Below are 18,448 nucleotides of genomic sequence, written 5' to 3' on the forward strand. Positions count from 1 at the left end.
TTTGCTTAACTGCGTCTATGTAGACAAATACTCCACATCCACTCGTTTCTCCCTTATTAAGCAGAAAGTATGAGATTGCATGATTTACTCTATGAAAAGCTACCAGTAAATAAACAAAAATAAACAATAAATAAATATTACTGGGCTGCTGTGTTTAAAGTACATCTTACCTTGCTACCATAAAATTATAAATTAAGGAAATCTAGACCAACACCAAGCGATTAAATGCAGCATGGTGTTTTGCCAGTTGAATATTGAACTGTTATAATTGTAGCAGAGGTTAAAATCTGTCAAATATGCAAAAACAGTGAAATAAATATTGCCACACTGGCATTACGGAGCTATGAGAGAAGTTACAAGTTACGAGACAGTTGTCTCCAGCATGTAGCATACAATCAAAAATTATTAGAGACTATGGTATTTGTGACAGAATTGTCTGTTAACTCACCTGTTCTGAAGACCAGTGTTCATGTTCATGCCATGTGCCACCAAAACCTTTCTCTCAAGGAAACCAATTCTAATCTTTGCAACTTTTTGTTTGTTTGTTTGTTTGGTATTATTTTTTTGGTTAGTTGGGTTTGGTTTTGTTTTTTTTTTTTTGTTTTTTTGTTTTTTGTGTGTGTGTGTTTTGGTTTTGTTTGTTTCTTTTTTTTTTTTAGCTTTTAAAAAATATTTTCTCTATGAAACTGGTGGGTGTCTCATGTATTAAAATTCATGGACCAGCTTTGCATTCAAGAAATTACTGTTGGAATCAATGATCTTGAGGTCCTTTCCAATCCTAACTATTCTATGATTCTATAACAGTTTATCTTGGTATATGTACCCCTTGACAGTTTGTTTGGGCTCTGGTGGTTTGAAATGGTAAATTTCTCATCTTGCTGTCAGCTTGAACCTGTCTTAGGGGCAAAGAATACAAACTGCTACCAATAAACAGCTTTTTTTTTTCCACATGAAGTGTCAGTCATCTCTGCTGCTTTGTTAACAGGCATTAAAAGCATAGGGATTGACTCAGTTATTTGAACATAGGTGGCTAGTACCATATTAAAGGCCTTAGTGTATCCCACTTGCCACCCAGTTACTGCTTCAAAAAGGCATAGTCTGTGGTAGTCACATATCCTAGAACCCTATAGGCATTCCAGCTGGTAACTGAAACTTATGTTTAGATAGGGAATTGAGACCCTACTGAGGTAGGACCTTCAGCACAGGAAATAGAACATATTTACAGTTATCTTGTACTGGACCTGCACTGAAGTCTTCTATAGGTTTTCATTTAACCTTCTTTAAAAAGGAGACTTTACACCTATAAATAAAACTTCCACACCACAAGTAACCATTATAGCACAAAATATTTTTCACAGGGAAGTGCACATTTCTAGATCTGCACAAAATACTTCTTAGTACTTTCCTATATTACTAAAATAGCAAAACAGGAGGCAAAGATGCTGTGAAGTAAGAAGTACCCCATATGTTCTCTCTTAGACTGGGATCCTTGCTTGGGGACTTCATCTGCATGAAATAGAATTTCATTAAGCAGTACATCTTTAAAATTCTTTCCCATGCAATTTAAGCTGATGAGTTTGTTACAGGCTCAAGCATATGGTGACAGATTTCTTAATTAGGCAGTTACTGAAATAACTTCCAGTAACTGCAGGGACAGTAAAGAACAATCTAGGCAACGAGCTTGAAGCTACAAGGTGAAGTAGGTGGTTATCTTAATGAGCAGAGGACTTTCACCACAGCTTTGACATAAGCAAAGTAGGCATCAGGATAATGACTTTTGTTACGTCCTCAAAGCTACTGCCATGATTACCTGTTTGCCTGTGCCTAGAGCTTACCTTAACTGCATATGGAAAAGGATGATACAATAGACTTTTTTTCAGTCAGATTGTTCACTTGGTTATATAAAGAAGAATGGATATTGAGAAATAGTTCAACTGAATAAAATATGCTTGCTCATGATAATGAGTAAGAAAGGGATTCAGGTTCTGAACTGAAGATTAATTTCCTCAGCTGAAAACTGTCAGACTGTCAGTCACAAGGAGAAAGAACAAAATCCTAAAACCAAGGTACTCACCTGATCCCTCAGTGATTGTGCTGTTTATGGAGCTTCCTCCAGTTGAACTGCATTTTTTTGCTGTCTTTGAACTGTTTTCGTCTTCTGGCCCACTGGTCTAGTGCTTCTTCCTGGGAACTGTCACTGGCTCTGGTGTCTTTCATCAAAGGTAGCTTTCTGGTTTTATTAATTTCTGATTTCAAGTCTAGATTATAATCAGACATTGTGAGGAATGTGTAAGACAGCTTAAGCTGTCAAAAATTTCTGCAGAATAATCTAATTATAGAAATGAAAATACCAAATAATACTGAATATATTCAGAAAGTGTGTATTTTAAACTGAAATCTTCATTCACAGATAAGCATATGTGATTGCCCTGTGGACGTTGCATCTGTAGGTAAATGTCTAAATAGCCATTTGTATAGCACCCTTTTTATGTAGAAACATGTAAGCTGGACACAGATTTTCCATAAAAATATTAATGTTTTTATTTATTTTTTATATATTTTGTAGTGGTCAGGATGCAAATATATCAAGTAATACTTAAATATTAAAAGTCTTGCAAGATATACATGTGTCACTGAGCTCCTTTTCCAGGGCAGCTGACTTGATGAGACTCAGGAAACCAATTTCTTGAAGTGTCCTTCACATGAGTACTTGCCCCTCTGATAGTAATAAAGTTCCCATAAGACTAGCAGACTTCTAGACTGCCTGAACTCCTCTCCCCCATTCGGTTTGCAACATTTACATCCATTTTTCTCCTCTGTTCTAGGTGTTCTCAGTCATTGTTGAAAAGCCACACTGATTGAATTACCAAGCACAGGAAGTGCTATGTTGCACCTGATGCCCAATGTCTTGACTAAGTAGGTTGGTATTCCCACATTACAAGTGGACTTTGATTCATATAGTGAGTTTTAAAACTCTGAATGCTGATATTTCTTTCTGGATTTACACATTTACGTATTTAAGGCAGGACCTCCATAGGACTGCTAAGAATAACAGATGAAAATCAAAATATGATCATATGGCCAAAATCACAGACCAGATGAGGTGATGGCTGAGAAAAACTCACAAATAATTCTTAGCAAAGGGCAAAAGGGAAGAGGAGAAGGTAAAATCAAAACACACCTCACTTCTGTGCTGCGTGTTTTATCAGCACATATCTAATGTATGACAAGTCAAGGGTTTTAGCATTCAGGCTTCCTTTAGGGTCTTATTTCTATACCTTGTTCTAAAAATATCTCTGTATAAGTAACACTCTATTCATTTTAGTATTTTAGATATTGATCTGTATAGCAATATCTACCTGTACGGTATATCTATATAGTCTATATAGAGAAGGTATTTTTGAAATTTCCATTACTAGTGCCAGCCAAGAAAACTTTGGAGGGCACACCAGCATTTTCTGCAGATATCATGAACTACAAAGATTGTTAAGAGCTTTCACATGCTTTTTAAAGGCATTTTCCCATGATAAGAAAGTATGCATTTGTTACCAGTATAAAATTCCTAACTCGAAAACCTGCTGCAAACATTCTCTTATGGAGAGGACAATCTGCGTTACATTCATACATAACTTGATTAATATTAAAAAATTAAAATTAAAGTGTTTGGAGCAATATTTAAAAACCACGTACATATATATGTGTGTGTACATACAATGTAATAAGCTAACATTACAGTATGCAGTGTCCCTGTACAGCTTTACATTTTTATGATTCAAAACACTCCTTTTAAAGACCAGTCATGGATATAGGTAGATGGATTACAGAAGAGAAGAAAATAGATTTTCTAAAGGATTAGCTATTAAAAAGAATTCTTTTTCATATGCAGTTTTCCTAACTACTTAAAGGAGGAGAAAAGAAGGTTAAATGATACACTAAGGTCATTCCATGACGTTTAAAGGCTTAGCCAGAATTAGGACTGAGATGTACTTAGAATTTAGTATTTGCTTTTAGATCACATGGATTCCAAAACCAGATCTATTTGGTTTTAAACGTGACTAGAGCTCTGAGTTCATACAGATGGCAACTCCAAAAAAAAAAAAAACCCTCCTGTTTTGTTGTTTGCTTCTTTCACTAGATGTATAGGGTGAGTTGACTGACATAGGCAACCTACTTCTTGAGCAAAGCTGTACTAAAATTTTCTTTCTTTATTTAGTATTTAAGTTATTTGACTCTACAAGTTAGCTGCTAGGATCCTCAACACAGTAACTGCTTATTGTAACCAAATGGCTAAGTGTACCAACATTATCTCTTTGAAAGATTGCAATATACTTTCATTTTCCCCAAAAATATGTCACCAAAGCACTAAACCACCTATGTAAGTGATATCAACTCCAGAAGTCTTATAACACGTACCTTTCTGATTAATATGTTTTACTGATGATGGGGGGATATCTGCATTCTGATGAAAATCTTGTTTCATTTCAGTCTTTCTCTCAACTTCATTAGAGCTGGATTTGGCTAACTGAGGCAGTTGATGTGCTCCAGGCTCTCTCCTTAAGCTATCATCAGTTGACTGGTTACAGCAAATATTCTCTGGTCTTTCCTTGGCATTTGCAAGTTCTGTGAAATTCTCCTTGTTTTCTGTATATGCTGAAGAGGTAGATAAAATGGCATCCTCTGCTGAATCATGGCAATCGGAATCAACAAGGATATTCACAGATATGTCTTGTATCTCAGAAAGGCTTTCTGATTCATTATTAATGTCATGCTCCTCAGGATATAATAACAAGGATGACAGCAAGGACTTTTCGTCTATGCAACAGGAAAATTTAGGCTCTTTTCTCACTGCAGAGCCAAAAGAATCAGGTATCAATTTAGTCTCACCTTGGATGAGTCTTCTTTCTACACCTCCAGTTATCACAGTCATTACTGACCCTCTCCTTTTCTTTGCTACCTCAGGCTCTGCAGTGGGTGGGTATAAACCTGAAAGCTGGTTTTGAGCACATTCTGTAGATGTGTAATTAGTACTTTCCTTGCCACTAATACATTCATCTGAAGGGCTTCTAGAACATGGAGAGACCTGTATCAGCTGAGCTTTGTTCTGCAATTCCTTGTGCTTTTCTAGATGGTTGTACTCTGGTGTCCCTTTATCTAAAGCATCTTCAGTAGACTCAGAGTCTTCCTCCCATATGGCCAGGTTTCTCAGAGGTTCTTCATGTCCATTTTCTTTTTTTCTTATTTACGATATCACTGAAATGAAGACTCTCCATTAGAGTTTCTTCACCTTGCCCCACATAGCCTGCAGAGTCATTCAGTAAGCAAGTGTCACCTAGGCTTTCCTCAGGTTCAGATGTATAAATGGTAATATCATGATCAAATGATGTGAAAGCATAATGATATGAAGATTTAAGACCTCGCAGGCTTCTCAGTGAGGAGGTCAAGTTAGGACACTTACCAAGGTCTGTATAGCTGGTGTGAACAAGTGAGTTCTTGTTATGAACATCTGCTTTGGTCTCCTTAGGAAATACTTTTAAGGATGGCAATGAATAAAATCCAGAATCTCTTCTAGGGTGCACTGGTGATGGTACATCAAAGGTAGTATCTGGGAAAGACTTTCTTCTTCCTGGCTTTTGCCCTGTATCTCTACATTTATCACAGCTTTTTATTTTTTGACATAATATATTGTTCTTACTGATATTCTCCTTCCCAGAGTTTGGGTTATTCCAAGTATTACTAGCTACAAGACAATTTGTATTATCTATTTCTGAGAATAGTATTTTGTCTTTTGAAAAATCTTCCTTTTCACAGGTGTACTCCCCATGATCCTTTTTGTTATGTTTACAGAAATAGCTTTCTTCCTCTAAATTTTTCAAGGCTGGAGAGAGGCTGTCAGATTCCTTTCTGTCACTAATAGGGTACAAAGATACTCTCTCTGCAATTGTATCCAAATGCATTTTGTCACAGTCAGCAAATTCTTCAGGTGGAGGGAGAAGTGTACATCCATCTAGGAATGTATAGCCTACTTTTTCACGGAAGCTAAAAGATGACTCACAATCCATATTGTGAGGTGCCTCTGTTACAGAATAATCTGTTTCACTCCAATACGTGTCTTCATGTTCCCTGTTACAGGGTTTGCTCTGTGCCTGTTCACCAGGTTTGATGCTAACCTTTAGATTTTTCTTTCTGCTGGTAAATTCCACTTCTATTTCCTTTGTGTCAATGGTCAATTTCAGGGAGGTGTTTTTGTTCATGTCAGTTTGAATTTTATGTTTAGAGGATCCCTTATTTTGCTCACTGTGTTCTGCTGAGTGGTCAGTTTAAAGGGCATTGGTACTTTGAACATTTTGAACACTGGCTTTTCTGGTATTGTCCTTCATGACAATCTTTATTGTTCTTTGAACTTTTCCATTTTCCAGCTTCAAGGTTTGTTCCAGAATCAAACAAAGAAACATTCTTAATTTCTACTTTCACATTAAAAGAACTACATTGTACTTCTGCAGTAATTTTCCCAGTAGTCGAGCTAACCAGCTCTGCAGGGTCTGGCTTGCCCCATAGTGTAATTTTTCCTGTGGATGAGCCCTCTGATTCCCCAAAAATTACTGTAGTTAGGATCTCATCTTGCTGAGGAGAAAACATTTGAGGAGGGTAGTTCTTTTCTTTCTTTCCTTCTTTTTCGCTGTCTGATACATTATCAAGGTCTTTATCTTCAGATGCATCCAAGCTACTCTGATTCTTGTTTTCATGATCTTTTCCATCTTCTTCAGTACCCTTTACATCCAGAGGCTCAGTGAAGTGAGCCAGAGCCTCATCTGCTTTATTTTCAAGGCTTCCTACATTTTGCTGGCATTTACAAATGGGTGACAACTGTTCATCTAATTTAAGGTAAACAAGAGAAAAAAACCAAACAAACAACAGTTTTCCCCTGATTTGGTAAGTAGTATCACAAATATATAATTATCTTTGAGGCATTTTTTCTTAAAAATCTCTGTTTTATCTTTAAGGTGTAGTGTATTTTTTTACATTTTTTTTTTTCATCTCTGTATTAACTTCTCCTGTTTTAATTATCTGATGTAATCAAATAAGCAGCATAGGCCATGTTAACTCACTCTGATTGGAGGAAACTAATATATTAACAGCTCTTTTTTTTTTCTCAGAAAATTTTACAGTTGTTAGGGGATAAAGTATTCTCTTTGCATGTAGAAAGATCTATCCCTTTTAACTTCCATTACTTCTCTCAGTATCTATGTTGTTGCTGTGAAGGTACTGGGACAATCAGTATCCTAGTGCATGATTGCAGTTTGGGTAAATTACATGGAACTTGACTTTCATAATAATTTTACAGATGAGTAAACAGAGAGGTTAATGGATATTATCACAATCATGTAGCATATCAGTGGCACACTGCCAGCAGTGTGAACCACAGCTCCGGGTTCCAAGAAGGAAGATACTGTTTCCTGGTGGGAGCTGTACTAGACAAGATTTCATGGCATTCATACAATCACATCAAATTCTGCTTTGCTTAGGCTTTTTTCTTTTAGAATAGGTTACATGTATTAGAGGATAACAGTATACAGTAACATCTACCTAAGTAGGATTAGACAACTTAGACAACACTGAGACATTTACAGCAAGAGTGCTGAAAATCTGAGTCAATTTGACATCAACAACTTTGGGAAGACTTCGCCAGAGATAGCGGCTCAGCTAAAATAAAGCAGCTAGCTTCATCAAGATGTTACCTGTACGTACCCACACAAGTGTAAATATTTCCAATTTGACAAAAAGTTTTGGGCACAAAGATAGAATTCTGTCTTGATGAGTAAATGGAGCACAAGCACCTATGATTCTGATTTTTTTTACTTCAGATTAAACATTTCTGTAAACTTACATTCTCTGGAATCAGAGCTCTTTCTGCCCTTGCAGCTTTTTCTTCTTTTTCTACTCATTTCTGAGAACTGAGGGCATCTGTGTTGCACTCTTCTGTGTGGGAGGGAAAACATTGGATAATGAGAAAGTTTCTCTGGAATTATTTTGCTCTCTAACTTTCTCAGGCTCTCTAATTTGGCTTTTCTGTTGCATAAGAACTGACTGGTCATAATGAAAAGCAGAAAAGTGCTGAAGCAGATACTAATGCACCTGTTTTCTTCTCTGGTGCTTTTCCAAATAATAGCTTAAAATCAAAGTCTGATGATCTCAGCCATGGGGCCTGAAGCAATACTCTTTAAAGTCTGTGGGAGATTTGGGAGGTAGTTGACCTTTTCCAGCCTATGATTTTATCTGATTCTGAGTTTTAGAGATTAATATTTTCTTTTAAGCATTCATTTGAAATTTAATCTTATTTATACACATAATGAAATATATAATAATCGTTGTTTCTTCTATTGAGAAAAGACTTACTAAACAGAAGAGAATAAAAGGCCTCAGCCTTGACTAAGTGCTTAACTGAGCTGCATGCAGAGCAAACCAAGACCAATCTGCATCACATATTTTGGACTCTTCTTTGCATTTATTTGCAGGAAGAAGAAAATTTTCTTAGATAATTTTTTCAAATATAGGGGACCTTGTCATATGTAAAATTAATTGATAATTCTGGCTTAGTACTGAAAACCTACTCCACTCAAAATTAAATGGCAATGGAAACCTTCTAGTAATTGATGTAAAAATGTTTTTCATGAAACCGATAAAACCAGTTTATCTGTATTTCTCTAGAGGGCTGTGGGGAATTTCAGTCTCCGAATTTAAGGGGTGTGGAGAAACACAGTATCAAAAAAGGCTCAGCCCAAGAGAAACATTAGGAATGCTACTATTTGTGTACTTTAATAATTTGAGACAAATGAAGAATCCCTAAAACCTCAACAGGGAGCTGAGTCTTGCATCCATGCTTAGTTAGGCAGTCATTTTCTTGGCTCCTCACTGAGCTGAGACCTTAAATTTATATTGAACCAAGCAGAACAGCAAAAATCTAGAATTCCTCTATCATTCCTATCATGCAATGGGGCTGAATACTGATTGGTGGCATGATAGTAATGGAAGAGATTTGTATTTCATGCAGCAGGGTTATTATGTAGAGGCTATTTAACCAATTAGAATTGGTAGCATTTTCTGGAATTGATGTTTCATTGCATAACAGACCAAACCTTACAGCTGTCTTTATTTATTTTATTTATTTACAGTATTGAAATGTAATGAAATAGTCAACTTTTTAAAATAAGTCAACGTGTTAGGATTTGCTTCTATTTGTTTAATACAAATATTTTCTATTGTATTCTTAATGATGTTGGAATAGATAATTCACATTGTTTGAAATCAGAAGTATTTGAACTGCTAGGACATAATTGGGAGCTGCCTATTTTACTCTAGGCTCTTCATGTTTGACCATTGTATAACTGTATGCACTATAGATTACTTTTTACTCTAAAGAAAATCTGAATTTTACTGAATGCTGAATGCACCTTACATGGTAGGAATCTATTTAGTACTTAACATGTTCAAGGCCCATTTTCAGAAAAAAATAACAGGCATGACATATTGCACATCAGTGCAAGGGAAGATCATGTTCATTTAAGTTTCTCCTCATAGCTGTAATGCATATTTTGCCAGGTTTTGTCATGGCAAAACATCAAAAAGTTTGCAAAATAAATTCTAGATCTAAGATGATCAACAGTTCTACTATTATTGAAATAGCACTCAGTGACATGGGCCAACCTAAAAGAACGGAACATAAATAAGCATTGGTTCTCTGCATGCCAGGATTGTTGGAAACAATCTAGTACCTTCTAAAACTTAGTAATTTGAGCATGCAGCTCTGAAACCATCAGTAAAGACAGCCATGGGTCAAAGCTGCTCATAGTGGTAGGATTACAGATTTTGTTATGTGGTCAAAGATGTAAAACCTAAGTGAACAGATTGATTAAGCTCTTTATTTTGGGTATTTTTCTTTAGTTATTTCTGTAACTGGTTGTAAGTAGATCAAAATAATAATTTAGAACGATTTTTTGCACTGTTGTGACTAAATCTCTCAGATATTGTTTCATATTTGTATAGATCTGATTTTAGTTGTACATGCAGTGTGCTAAATTGTTGATATCTTAAAGTAATTTTCAAGTAATACTGGAAAGAACCTTTATCATGCAAATAGCTTTGTTGTCCCTTCTACATTTCCATATGTTATTTTATGCTTTCTCCCCTAAGGTTAACCACATAAGAGGAGACATCAGTTCTCTGCTTTTCAGTTATCTTTTCTTTGTGTTTTTCTTGCATGTCTTTGCCTGCTCTTGCTTTGTTGGTCCTACAGTTGAGGTGTGCTAACAGGATTAGGAATCTCATCATCTTTAATCCTAGTCACATGAGCAGACCCATTGACCTGAGTAAGGATTAGTTGCATGCATCAGGACAGCAGTGTAAGACCTTGCATTAGAGACTGTTTTGTCTGCTGCTGGACACTAGATGAACATTAGTCCAATTAGCTTAAATAAGAATATAGGCATTCAGCAATTCACTGAATGGAAGGCAACAGGCAATGACATGGTGCTCTATGTGACAGGTTATTCTTACAACAATCAGCAGTGCTTGGGTTAGCTCAGAATAATAGCTTCTTAATTTTGAGTGAAAGATCACTCTACACCAGAAATACAGTTACAGCTCTGTCTAGAACATGTTTATTTTCACCATGAATAACATCTGTAACAGTATTTCTTTCAGGACAATGCAGGTGATGACAAGCTTTGTGATAATAAAGGCAGCAAAATATTTTTCTAACATATGACTCTAAGATAACGTTGGTGGGCACGAAAAGTTGCCTTGAAAAATGCTGATTGGAAGTAAAATTGAAAATAGGGGAGTTATTTTACTTTGCTTTTATGTATTTCTATAATGGAGATTTTATGTGTTTTCTTAAGTTTTCTAAACATGCATGTTCAGAGAAACTGTACAGTAATGATAAGACACTGGGAGAAAAAACAAACAAACAAAAAGGAATGGAAAACATGGAGAAAATATTTTATAATGTTGAATTTGGATGGTGTGGTGACACAACACATTTGCAAAATATTTAGTATTTGTCATGGTTTGAGCATGTTTTGAGGGTGTTTTTGTTCAAGGTTTTTTTCCAGCCAGGTGGAGGAGGGGAGTCCGGGAGGAAGGAGAGACAGGACACCTGACCCAGGCTAGCCAAAGAGGTATTCCATACCATAGCACGTGATGCCCAGGAGGTATACTGGGAAAGAAAAAGCTGGAGGGGGGGGAGCTCTGGAGAAAATGGAGGAGGGAGCACATGGTGCTCGGCCAGGCAGGGTGGAGTGAGTTATGGGTCGGTGGCTGGTGGGGTGTTGTATTCTCTTCACTTGCTGTTTGCTGTATCATTATTATTTGTAGTAGTAAATGGCAGTAGGGGTTTTGTGTTATGCCTTAGCAATTAAACCGTTCTTATCTCAATCCGTGGGGGCTACATTCTTTGGATTCTCCTTCCTAACTCTCCGGGAGTTGGGGGACTTGGTTTAAACCACGACAGTATTCTTTCAGGATAATATTAATTTCCCTTTTAGATGGTAATTGTCTTTCTTAAAATTTCAATATCCTATGTTGTAGAAGTCATGTCACTGAGGGCCTTGTCTACATGAGTTTTTAACTCTTTCAGGGATGGTGATTCCATCACTGCCCTGGGCAGCCTCTTCCAATGCCTGACCACCCTCTTGGTGAAGAAATTTTCTCTACTATCTAACCTAAACCTTGCCTGGCACAGCTTGAGGCTCTTTCTTCTTGTCCTATTGACCCAGCCTGTCCAGAGCCCTCTGAAGAGCCTTCATACCCTCTAGCAGATCAACACTCCCACCGAACTTGGTGTCATCTGCAAATTTACTGAGGGTGCACTTGATTCCCTCATCCAGATCATCAACAAAGATATTAAACAAGACTTGCCCAACTACTAAGCCCTAGGGAACAATACTAGTGACTGGTCACCAACTAGATGTGACATCATTCATCACTACTCTTTGGGCTTGGCCAAAAGAATGATGTCACATAACATGCCAAACCCTTCTTATTCATTTCCTGGCTGTAGGTACAGAATCCTACTTTTGTCCACATTGCCCTAGATACCTTTACACCAAATTTTGTTCTCATTGATTTCCATTGTGTCTCTTGTTTTTTTTCTCGATATTCTATTCCACCCATATTTTACAATACTACATAAGAATTGATTTTTGCTTTATTTCTCAAGTTAATTGAAACACCATTACAATGATTTGTGCATGAGTCCTGTTGGTCCTATACAAACTAGGCAAAAAGTGTTCATCATTGATTTACCTCTCATTTACCTCATTTAAGTATATTTTACTCAAGTACCTTCTGTTTTTTTGCCTTTTTTTTCTACAAAGATGCTCCTAATCTCTTTATAAAGCTCCCACTATTACCTTATTTGAATAATTTCTGAACACCCATTTCTGCAGTACTGCTGCCAAAGAACGTATTTTATGCCAAACAAATGCAAAGAAAGTGATGCATTATTAAAAATGCCTGTCTTCATAGTATTTCTTACTTGCTGCCTCAGCTGGTAGATATCTTTTCATTTTCATTCATTCATATATCTTCATTTTTTTATAGTTTCATCTATATATTTTCCAGAAAAGACTGACCTTCAAAAATATTTTTGCAAAATATGCAGAACAAACAAACATTCACAGGGGCTGTAACAGTACTCTAAATATTTTACAAAAGTAATTAAAACATGATTTATATGGCTGCAATGAATCAGCTTCCATTAGAACGGAATTCAGTAATTATCTGGCAGTATCCAACTAGCTGTAAGAAGCACATATACAAATGAAACACTTAGAAAGGTATGGATAAGTGAAATGAATCTACAACAGGTATTGTAGTAGGACTCCATGATCAACTTCTTTTTTTCCATGAAATGTGCTGGGGAACTTCTAATGAGTACACTGAATCAGGATCTTGCTTTTTCAGATAATGAAAAGATAGCAAACACCATTGAATAGTATTTCTGATTCTCAAGGAAGGTTATTGTCTAAGCAACCAAGAACATCACTTATGACACAGATGAGCATATTCAGGAATTCCAAACCCCATGTAATGATCTTCTGCACTATTATGGACTCTTCTATAAGCAACCAGCTACACCAAAGTGTTATATACGCTTTCACCAATCTTTTTTAACAAATACTGGGTATACTATTCTCACCATTATGTTAAAGACACCTTCCTGCAGGAAAGATGCTCTTCATCTGTAAGAAAGGCTAATAAAGTAACAAAAGCTTTAAAAATTACTTGAACTGACAACTGAAAATGCAAGTGACAAGAAATTCACAATAAAAATAGTTTAGCTGTCATGGGCTGTATATGAACAAGCATTTCTGCCTTTTTAGGGAGAAGTCAAGTCAGGTTCAGCTTTCAGTTCTTAAAATTCTGCAAAACCATATTTAAACCTAATTTTATTACAAAACTTCTGCCTGCTTACTAAGCTAACCTTGATGTCTGTTTAATCGAGGCTTTGGCACACAATACAAAGAATGTATTGATAAGCATCTATTTCATGTTTTGGAGCTATTTCATTTTTGCATTAACATTCTTCATTTCTACCCGCACTGAAAGATATACACTGTTTTTCACTGCAATGAAATGGAAAACCATTAGGTAACCTCTGTGCTGTAAATGGTTCATGCAGATCATGTGATGATTTTAACACAAGTAATGTATAATGAATAGTTCAACACACTGCTCAGATTTTTCCAGTGCTATCAGTTTAATGCATTGAATGTTCATGAATTTATTGTTATTTATGTAAAACCATAATTTTAGAAACTGGTATAGAGAACATACATTACTGGGTGTTATAGTTCTGTTAATATGGGATAATATAATTTTGTCTTCAGCAGAATTACTGAAAATATATTTAAAAAAAAGAATCCCATGAATTGTCACTCCTGTCTGCACTGCTAGAGCTCTGCCACTCCTCTTTTGAGACCAAAGGAAAACTGCTAATTTGAATGATAGCTGGATTAGCCCTTTTCTTCTCCATGAGTTTGTCATTCTGGCATTTAGTGTGCTATCTTGCATTTTAGTCACTTTTGTTTCTGTTTTGGCACGAAATTCAGGATTTGTCAATACCAAAAATGTCCTTCAGATGTGATGTGGCAATTGGTCATGAAATTAGTAGAAAGCTCTGTGTAACATTTCCAAAAATGAAGTACAGTTCTGTAGTCAAAGATGTTATGTTACTGTCAATAAAGTACAATTCTTTTTCGAACTGAATTTTTTTTTGAGCTTCAGAATTATTCATCTATCATAATAATGTAAATGCAAAAACATTTGATTATACTTGAAATTCAGCTAAAAGAAACTTGCTCAATAATTGTACTCTTTAACAATTTTCTCTAAAAATTAGGTCGTTTTTATTTTAATGTCTATGACTACAAATCACAATTAAGTAACAAAAATCTTAATTTCTCATAGAATGTGGTAAGGGCCAAAAAAAGGACTATCTTAGCTTCTCTGATTTGATTTCTGGCATCTAAATGCAGAACCTTTCATACCATATTTTCTGAATATGCGGTTTCCATGCAGGGTCACTTTCTCTAGAAAATATGCAATTTATACTGCAGAAATTTGGAGTAATTTGGGTTTGGAATGACAAAAAATTGTATGTTTATTATATCATGGGCTCTTTTTTAGTTTTAGGAGGTATGTTGAAAGATGCCTATGTCTTCACTGACCTGGGAGAGCTCCGTTGTTAGAATGTTTCTCTCCGTAAAGAGGAACTGTTAACAAAGAACTTTATCAAAGGCAGTTTATTGTGAAGGATGATGAAAAGGTAGGGAAAAAACCTGCTATCAATGCTTATTTAAGTGCTGCAGACTGAGTTTATAAGTGTCTCTATCAGATGCAGAAGGACAATACAAATAAACTAAAATTCATTCAGGTAGGCTTTCACTTGTAAAATTTTATTCTACTGCACTTTAAATTCTTATATGCTAAAACAAGAAGATAGACACAGTCTTAGGAATCAAAAATCCATCTTAGAAATCCCTTCTACTTAGGAAACTATCATTCTTCTCTATTCAGAAAACTAAACTACATACTGAACTGTAACTGAAATTCTTTAGACTGTATCTCTGTAAGAAACCTGCAGAAATCCTGTCTTTTGTAAAAGCAGAGTTCCATTAATCAGTAAGTATAGAATGCTACCTGGCAGCATATCATTAAATAAAAAAAAAAGTTTGTACTTACTGTTACTACAAACAAGTATTGATTTTCCTCAGATACGTGCTTGCTCTTACGGCCTCTCTGTGAATAGTTCGCTTTTCTAAGCTCACAAAAGATGGGCTCACTGTCTTGCTAAGGCTTAATAGGATAACAAGTTCAAATATTTTTTTCCTTTGGACTCACCCACTTCTGTACTGTCAACCCCAGTCAGCAATGATATGCTGTAAATACATATCATTCCAATCACTGAAGCAATAAAGGACTATAGTTATTTAAATTCTAACACCTAAAGCAGAGAAGACAACACAACTTACTGGGGCTTTATAAAATATCAGCTTTGTCTGAAAAGTCTTAACCAGATTACCTAACTAAAAGTAAAGATAAAAGAGGGAGCAATGTTGTTCACAGCCTTGCTCCACTTCTTTTTCTATTTCTGTCTCCTAAGCTCAGAATCGGATTAGTATATTTAATTCCATGAAGCATCATGACTGGTCTACCTTTAATTAGCCCACTGACATCCACCCTTTTTTTCCTTCACATGCTAAAGAATTCATGGTAATCATTTACCAACTTGGCAATATTCCTACACAAACCACAAAATGCAATTTTAATTATAGTATCAACATTGGAATGATGCTATTTTTCAAAAATTTACACATATCCAACATGAAAAATAAGATGAACGTAGTATGCTTACAGACACAATGCAAAGTTTATAAAATTATCACAACTGCTATTGTGTTTACATGGTATGTTAAAAAACTCGTAAGAAGGACGTGGAGGTGCTCAGAAGAGTAGGCCACAGGGGTGATCAGGGGACTGGAGCACCTCGCATATAAGGACAGGCTGAGAAACTTGGGGATGTTCAGCCTGGAGAAGCTGTGTGGAGACATCAGAGCAGCCTTCCAGTATCTGAAGAGGGGCTTTATGGATGCAGGGGAGGGACTCTTCATTAGGGACTGTAGTGATAAGACAATGGGTAACAGGTTAAAACTTAAACAAGGGAAGTTTAGATTGGATATAAGGAAGATGTTCTTTACTGTGAGGGTGGTGAGGCACTGAAATTGGTTGCCCAAAGAAGTTGCGAATGCTTTATCTCTGGCAGTGTTCAAGGCTAGTTTTGACAGAGCCTTAGATGACTGCTTAGTGTGAGGCATCCCTGCCCACGGCAGTGGGTTGGAACTAGATGATCTTAAGGTCCTTTCCAACCCTAACTATTCTATGATTCTGTGATTCTGCATGTACTTACATAATACATAAGCTCATATTATCACATGAGCTTTCAGCTTGGTTAGTGCTATCTATTTTGGTTTGTGTTTGAACACCTCATCTTTTTTTTTTTTTTACTATTTTTACTATTTGTAAATTATTATAATTTCAAAATCAGGTAAAATACATATTTACAAATTATATACTGAAGTTAATTCTCTGTAGTGTACAGGCAAATTAGGAGAAAAGGCATCCCCAGAATTTTCTGCCTTGTCCATCTATAGGTAATGAGTATTCTTTTTGTTCTGGCACCAGTACAGAAGCAAGGGAGAAGACAGTGAGACCATTATTAGACAGTGTGAACAAACCCTCTGTATTTTTTAGGGTTTAAGGAATACTGCAAATCTGCAGCCTTTTGGAGAAAGTAAATAACTGAAAATCTTATGGAGCTGTTGCTGTAACCATATTCTGGTTAAAATTGCTACACTCTGTTTAACTGTTGATAGATTTAATTTAGTTCTTTTATAAATTGCTCTAGTTGCTAAATAACTACAGCATTTAACTCTTCAAGTAGGTTTTCACATGTAATCTGCAAACAATAATTATCCCCCAGAAAACTTCTATGCATAGATATTTTCAATCTATAAGTCAATCCCATAACCCACAAACAGGCCAAATTAAGCAATAAAAAGCCAGGAAAAGTTTCACTTTAAATAAGAGATTAAAATTATAAAATTACTTTTTTTAAACAAAGGGTATTTGTCAGGTACTCTGTGAATGGTTCATCTATTGGGAGGGGAAAAAAGTAAAGAATGCTTGAAAAGGACTGTTTGTGTAGGTTTTAAAAATGTATATACATTAAAATTGTTGCAACACCAGATATTAGAGCTGAAAGATCAGTAAAATACTACTTTCAAACTCAGAGATTATGGAAGTGTTTTCTTTTTCAAACTATCCTTTTTCTACTTTTTTCCATGAAGTAAACTGAATTTTTTTGAATTATTTATTAGCACTGTAATTGCAGAAATACATTGTTTATACAGATTCTCAGTTTAAAAACAGTCCGATTCTTAGTATCAGTATTGGTTATGGATACTGAGTTTCACAGTTATAGGAACCCACTATAATTTCCTACATGAAAAATTAATATTAGGATAGGCTTTCTACATGTATTTTTCAGTATCTCAATGTCATATATACTTTATGCTACCTATGCTTGCTCTTTATCTTCCCTCTTCCATCTTATCCTCATCCCTTCCTTATCTTTCTTAATGTACATAATTATACAGTACTAGCTAAAAATTCCATTTCTTAGCTTCCAACACTGTTTACATGTGTTACCCTTTACTTGTATAAAAAAACTGCAACAAGGCTTCTTTCAGTCCCACAGATTTTTAAAAGATTAATTCTACTGATAACATGCAATCCCACTGGAAGCTTGTCATGCTTCCCCTTAAAAGCAACTTTTAAGGGAAGCAGTGTATTGCTTCCCTCATTTCCAGATGGCTCAACAGACAATCTGATTTTCTTCACCTGTAGGTACAGACAAAACGAGAGGATCAAACAGTGTAATTTGTCAACTGTTCCAAATCTGCCAGAAATGCTTCTTGCTTTACAGTCTGATATGCACTGCCTTAAAAAAAAAAAAAGCAAAGCTGCTGAGTATAGTATGACACTGTATGGAAAAAAAAGAACCATTAGAATTTGTAAATTTTTTATTGATTCCAGTTTGCAGAGCATTCTGAAACAAATCTGATTATCATTCACTGATTAAAAACATTCAAATTACTCTGAATAAACCAATTACCATAATATTTACGACTATCATTGTATTTCCTTTCATTCATTTGCATTTTATCACTGCAATGAATGCATAATCACAGAGTAGTGAACCATTACATAACAAAATTAATAATACTTTTCTAACCTTCCATTTTGAAAGAATATTAACATTCGATAACACAATAAATTAAGGCACAGATTTGAACTGTAGTATTAAATATAAATAAGTAAATATTTTAAT

This window comes from Melopsittacus undulatus, unplaced genomic scaffold, assembly GCF_012275295.1.
Source record: "Melopsittacus undulatus isolate bMelUnd1 unplaced genomic scaffold, bMelUnd1.mat.Z mat_scaffold_42_arrow_ctg1, whole genome shotgun sequence".
Lineage (NCBI taxonomy): Eukaryota > Metazoa > Chordata > Aves > Psittaciformes > Psittaculidae > Melopsittacus > Melopsittacus undulatus.